Here is a 7107-nt window from a genome sequence, read left to right as displayed (position 1 = left end):
AGGGAAAGGGAGTGAAGGATCTGAAGAGTTAAAAGTGGAAGTGCAAGTTTTGAACTGTCTTGGGTCTCTACTGTAACTCCCAAGGACATAGTACATTGCAATGCATTCAATCAATCATCAATCAATGGAATTTACTGAGCGCCTACTCTGTGTAGAGCTCTATACTAAGCACTTGGGGATGTAAAACAGAATGAATAGACAGGATGCCTGTTCTAACCAGACATTCCTACAACCTATTACAATCCAGCCTGCACACTTCGCTCCTCTAATGTTCATATTCAATTCATTGCTAAATCCTACTGGTCCCACCTTCACATTACTTCTAAACCCCCCTGCCTTTCCTCTCCATCCAGACTGCCACCATATTAATGCCATCACTCATCCTTTCCCACCTGGAGTTCTGTATCAGCCTCCTCACTGACCTCCAGTTTCCAGTCTCTCCCCACTCCAGTCCCTACTTCACTCTGCTGCCCAGATCATTGTTCTACAAAAACATTCAGTGGAAAGAGCATGGGCTTTGGAGTCAGAGGTCAAGGGTTCAAATCTCGGCTCCAACAATTGTCAGCTGTGTGACCTTGGGCAAGTCACTTAACTTCTCTGTGCCTCAGTTACCTCATCTGGATAATGGGAATTAAGACTGTGAGCCCCCCGTGGGATGACTTGATCACCTTGCAACCTCCACAGTGCTTAGAACAGTGCTTTGCACATAGTAAGTGCTTAATAAATGACATTATTATTATTATTATTATTATTATTCAGGACATGTCACCCCACTCCTCAAAAAACTCCAGTGGTTGCCCATCCACCTCCACATCAAACAAAAGCTCCTCACCATTGGCTTTAAAACCCTCTATCCCCTTGCCCCCTCCACCCTCACCTCGCTATACTCCTTCTACAACCTAGCTGGTACACTTCGCTCCTCTAAATGCCAACCTTCTCACTGTGCTTCCCATCTCATCATTGATCCTTCACCTACATCCTGCCTCTGACCTGGAATGCCCTCCCACCTCAAATCCTACAATTATCCGCCCCTCCCCCTCAGAGCCTTATTGAAGGAACATCTCTTCATGGGGCCTTCCCAGACTAAGCCTCTACTTTCCTCTTTTCCCGCTCCCTTCTGTGGGGCCCTGACTTGCTCCCTTTGCTGTTCCCTCCTTCCAGCCCCATGGCACTTATGTACATATCTGTAATGCATTTATCTATATTGATGTCTGTCTCCCCTCTTGTAGACTGTAAGCTCATTCTAAGTGGGGAATATTTCTGTTCATTGATGTCTTCTACTCTCCCAAGCACTTAGTACAGTGCTCTGCACATAGTAAGCACTCAATAAATATGACTGAATGACTGAGTAGTGCCAACCTACTCACTGTACCTCAATCTCCTCCATCTCACCACTGACCCTTAGACTACGCATTCCCTCTTGCCTGGTATTGCTATTTATATTCAACAAACCATCACTCTCCCCACCTTCAAAGCCTTAATCATTCATTCAGACATATTTAGGGAGCACTTACTGTGTGCAGAGCACTGTACTAAGCACTTGGGAGAGTACAAAAGAACAATAAACAGACACATTCTTACTAAAATCACATCTCCTCCAAGAAGACTTCCCCAACTAAGCCCTCATTTCCTTTACTCCCTCTCCCTTCTGTGTCATCCTTGCACTGGGATTTGTACTCTTCATTCATTCCACACTTATGTACATATCTGTTTTTAATTTTATTGTCTATCTCCTCCTCTAAACTGTGAGCTCCTGATGGACAGCCAACTTTACTACCAACTCTGTTCTATTGTACTCTCCTAGAAACTTAGTACAGTGCTCTGCACACAGTAAGAGCTCAATAAACACAATTGATTGACTTACATTCTAGAGGATAGGCAGGTAAAAATACCATAACTACTACTACTCTTTCCCCAGACCATCACTGTTGCAAAGTGAGCTTGTCTGGGATTTCACACCACTATTCATTCATTCAATCATATTTATTGAGCACTTACTGTGTGCAGAGCACTGTACTAATCGCTTGGGAAGTACAAGTTGGCAATATATAGAGACGGTCCCTACCCAACAATGGGCTCACAGTCTAGAAGGGGGAGACAGACAACAAAACAAAACATGTGGACAGGTGTCAGGTCATCAAAATAAATAGAAGTAAAGCTAGATGTACATCATTAACAAATTAAATAGAATAGTAAATATGTACAAGTAAAATAAATAGAGTAATAAATCTGTACAAACATATATACAGATTTATACAGGTGTTGTGGGGAGGTGAAGGAGGTAGGGCGGAGGGGTTGGGGAGGGGGAGAGGAAAGAGGGGGCTCAGTCTGGGAAGGCCTTCTGGAGGAGGTGAGCTCTCAGTAGGGCTTTGAAGGGAGGAAGAGAGCTAGCTTGGTGGATGTGTGGAGGGAGGGCATTCCAGGCCAGGGGGAGGACGTGGGCTGGGGGTCAACGGTGGGATAGGCAAGAACGAGGCACAGTGAGGAGGTTAGTGGCAGAGGAGTGGAGGGTGCGGGCTGCACTGGAGAAGGAAAGAAGGGAGGTGAGGTAGGAGTGAGGTGATGGACAGCCTTGAAGCCAAGAGTGAGGAGTTTTTGCCCGATGCGTAGGTTGACTGGCAGCCACTGGACATTTTTGAGAAGGGGAGTAACATTCCCAGAGCGTTTCTGCACAGAGATGATCTGGGCAGCAGCGTAAAGTATAGACTGAAGTGGGGAGAGACAGGAGGATGGGAGATCAGAGAGCAGGCTGATGCAGTAATCCAGTCGGGATAGGATGAGAGATTGAACCAGCAGGGTAGTGGTTTGGATGGAGAGGAAAGGGTGGATCTTGGTGATGTTGTGGAGGTGAGACCAGCAGGTTTTGGTGACGGATTGGATGTGAGGGGTGAACGAGAGAGCAGAATTGAGGATGACGCCAAATTTGTGGGCTTGTGAGGGGGAAGGATGGTAGTGCCGTCTACAGTGATGGGAAAGTCAGGGAGAGGGCAGGGTTTGGGAGGGAAGATAAGGAGTTCAGTCTTGGACATAGTGAGTTTTAGATGGTGGGCAGACATCCAGATAGAGATGTCCGGAAGGCAGGAGGAGACATGAGCCTGAAGGGAGGGAGAGAGAGCAGGGGCAGAGATGTAGATTTGGATGTCATCAGCGTAGAGATGATAGTTGAAGCCGTGCGAGCAAATGAGTTCACCAAGGGAGTGAGTGTAGGTAGAAAACAGAAGGGGACCAAGAACTGACCCTTGAGGAACTCCTACAGTAAGGGGATGGGAGGGGGAGGAGGAGCCCACAAAGGAGACTGAGAATGAACAGCCGGAGAGATAAGAGGAGAACCAGGAGAGGACAGAGTCTGTGAAGCCAAGGTTGGATAGCATGTTGAGGAGAAGGGGGTGGTCCACTACCATCAAGAGGTAGGGTGGTCTAGTGGACATAGCACAGATAGGAGATCTGGGTTCTAATCCCAGCTCTGTCACATGCCTGCTGTGTGACCTTGGGCTAGTCACTTCATTTTTCGGTGCCTCTTGGCACAATGCTTGGCAAATATTAAGCACTTTACAAACACCGCAGTTATTATTATCATCAACACCAACCTTGCCAGGGTCTTTCAATAATACCCTAGCAGAGATCCTCATTATTCACATGAAAATTTCACAGAGAGGTAAAAATAGTGCTTTTCAACAGAAAATGTCTGCTCAATTCCAAAAAGAGTAACTATAAAAGAATTGCAACCAAAGGACCAAAAGTCACAGGTCCAATATTTCTGCAGGGTTCCTTAGGATCCAGTAATATGACCTTTTCCTATCACTAATTAAAACTTTAAAATGCTGTAGGGGTACAAGCATGTATTTGTCATTGTCCTTCCTGTGATGCATTATAAAACATTAACAAAGCGAAATGAATATTGATACTGAAGGTTTAATTGCTAAGCTTGCTGCCAACCTTTAATAAGCAATGCGGAATCTTCTCAGCAGGTGATGAAGTGATTTTCATGAATAATGCATTATGAAGGGCACTTCTACCAAGACACAATTTGCAATAATGTTTTTCAAGTGAGATCAGTGAAAAGCAGATGCTGTCATTGCCAATTTGTTTCAGTTCAGATAGAAAAGGTCACTCCCTGCCCTTTGACCCCTTGGAAGTTAGAAATAAGCAGCTTTTTCTCTCCTACACCTCCCTGCTCCACTTACTCTCCAATGCCTCTTTGCATTTGGAAACCCGAGCCTGAGGGGCCATTTCAGAGATACGGTGGCAAACAGCACTCCGGGAAAGACAGGGTTTGGAGAGATTCCAAAGAGTGGAAATTTAATGGGAGCTCTCCAAGAAACTAAAAAGTCACCTTAGATTCCTGGACCTCTAGATTAAAGTATTAAACAATCATGACTTCCTCTTACGGGCGATACATATCACCTCTCAGGGTGGCACCTGGAGAGTTTCCAGTACTCTGTCAGTCTCAACTATGGGAGGGAGAGTCAAGCAGAGGCCTGTCCGTTCCATTCCTAGCTTGGCTAGTGGCTAGCAAGTGGAAGGCAATCTGCTACAAGGCAAAACTCACCTGTGCTGTGCAGCAGCGGCACAGGAGAGAGTCGAGGGCAGAAACTCAGGTTTACTGCGAAGGAGGCAATGGTAAACCACTTCCTTATTTTTACCAGGAAAACTATGAATACACCACCAGAACAATTGCAGATGGAGGTGGAGCATTCTGGGAGAGAGGTGTCCATGGCATCACTATGGGTCGGAAATAACTCGATAGCATGATAACAACAACAACAACAAATATATATATAGTTGAAAGCAGATATTTCATAGATCAAATAACTGATGAGCTATAGCGTTCTTGACACTGGCTGCTTCAGAGCTCATCTGTCTCCCAATGCAGGATTTTCATTCTAATGTAATAGCCGTTCAGGAAAGTGAATCCTCTCTAGCCAAAGAATTATTCCTAACACGATATTTTCAATACAGAATATATAACTAGATTCAAATCAAAATAGTGTTTCCTATGATCTGGTGAGCAATGTATATGAGCTATGAGCAACTGTCATTCAGGAGCGTCTACATTTGATTTTTATACCTTATCTTTAGAGCCAAAGCATGCTATGACAAATATAACCTATTAATACTAACTCATATATGAACTGGTAACTTAAAAAAATGTCCTTTGATATGCTTCTTCAATATCTCCTTAGCCAGCCCCATGGTGCTTAACTCTTCAAGCCCCTGAGTTAACTGTGCATAACAATTCAGTCAACAGATTTCCTAGAAATAAATCTTTAGCCATGTCTGAACTCAGCATTGTTACATCATCTCGGCCCTTCTATAATCACAGTCCGTATGGAATATGTACATGCTTATGAGAGTCCATCTTTTACAAAAATATTCATTTGTATTTTGGGGTTTTTCAATTTAACATCTGAAAAAACCCAACCATTTCTTCGAAGCTCATTAGGGCGTTTTATTGTAAACTCAATGCTAAGAGTAAAAAAATTAAGAATTAGAGAATTATTAAATGGAACTATTATGCAGTATTTGCTTTCAAACATTTATTAAACATTTTGTTAAAAATCTTCCCCCAATTCTCACAATAGTTGCATTTATTTATTATATCAAAAAGAGGAATTAAGAGTGAAAGCCCCATGTGGAACATGGGCAGTGTCCAATGAGAAGCAGCGTGGCTCAATGGAAAGAGCATGAGCATGGTTGTCAGAGGTCATGGGTTCTAATCCCAGCTCCGCCACATGTCTGCTGTGTGACCTTGGGCAAGTCACTTTTAACTTCTCTGAGTTTCAGTTACCTCATCTGTAAAATGGGGATTAAGACTGTGAGCCCCATGTGGGACAACCTGATCACCTTGTATCTCCTCCAGCACTTAGAACAGTACTTCGCACATAGTAAGCACTTAACAAATGCCATTATTATTATTATTATTATTATCTTGTATTGGGGAAGTAATGTGGCATAGTGGATAGAGTCCAGGCCTGAAAGTCAGAAGGTCATGGGTTCTAATCCCGGTTCCACTGCTTGTCTGCTGTGTGACCTTGGATATGTCATTCCACTTCTCTGGGCCTCAGTCACCTCATCTGTAAAAGGAGGCTTGAGACTGTGAGCCCCACATGGCACAGAGACTGTATCCAACCCTATTTACCTGTATCCTTCCCAATGCTTAGTAAAGTGCCTGACACATAGTAAGCACTTAACAAATACCATTATTCTTATTATTGTTTTTATTATTATCTAATGCCAGCACTTAGTGTAGTGTTTGGCACATAGTAAGTGCTTAAGAAACACCATAAAAAAAAAGTCAACCCAAACACATCATTCAAGCCTGGAGTGGACTTTTCGCCCTAAAGAATCTGAATGGACTGATGCGTGTGCGGACATCAATGTCACCCCAGAGCCAATGGACAAGGAGGAATTAAAGCTGCTCAAACTTCATCTGCGTTAGTTATTGCATTTTTTAAATGTTAAAATCGCAATGAACTTTGATAACTTCAAGGGGCCCCAGAACGTGTTGAGAACGATGCTGAGAAGCAGCGTGGCCTAGTGGAAAGAGAACAGTCCTGGGAATCAGAAGACCTGGGTTCTTATTCTGGTTCCACCATGTGAATTTGGGCAGGTCACTTAATTTATCTGTGCCTAAGGTTCCTGAACTGAGGAAATGAGGATTCAGTCTTATTCCCTCCTACTTAAACTGTGAGCCCTTTGTGGGACAGAGACTAAGTCCAACCTGATTACCTTGTATCTATCCCAGTGCTTAGAACAGTGCTTGGCATATAGTAAGTGCTTAACAAGCACCATAACTGATCAACTAGGACTAAGTGTCACACCAAAGGGAGACCTGCCCACAATAATAATAATAGTCATGATACTTGTTAAATGATTAGTATGTGCCAAGTACTATGCTAAACACTGGGGTAGATACAATTTAATCAGGATGGGCACAGTCCCCATCCCACATGGGGCTCACACTCTTAATCCCCATTTTACAGATGAGATAACTGAGGCACAGAGAAGTGAAGTGACTTGCCCAAGGTCAACAGCAGGCAACTGGCAGAGCTGGGATTAGAACCCAGGTCCAGCGCTTAGAACAGTACTTTGCAAATAGTAAGTGCT

General features: G+C 43.8%; 1 non-coding gene across 1 annotated transcript; it reads left to right on the top strand.

Annotated features, from left to right (window-relative positions):
* The first annotated feature begins 4401 nt into the window (after positions 1 to 4401).
* Positions 4402 to 4539, top strand: LOC119944827. Its single transcript, XR_005455975.1, has one exon. It is a non-coding gene; the product is annotated as a small nucleolar RNA SNORA7 (small nucleolar RNA).
* The last annotated feature ends 2568 nt before the right edge of the window (positions 4540 to 7107 follow it).

The sequence above is a fragment of the Tachyglossus aculeatus genome, chromosome 23 (assembly GCF_015852505.1).
Source record: "Tachyglossus aculeatus isolate mTacAcu1 chromosome 23, mTacAcu1.pri, whole genome shotgun sequence".
Taxonomy (NCBI): domain Eukaryota; kingdom Metazoa; phylum Chordata; class Mammalia; order Monotremata; family Tachyglossidae; genus Tachyglossus; species Tachyglossus aculeatus.
The sequence above is the reverse complement of the archived record's forward strand: the minus strand, read 5'-3'. Positions and strand labels throughout refer to the sequence as shown.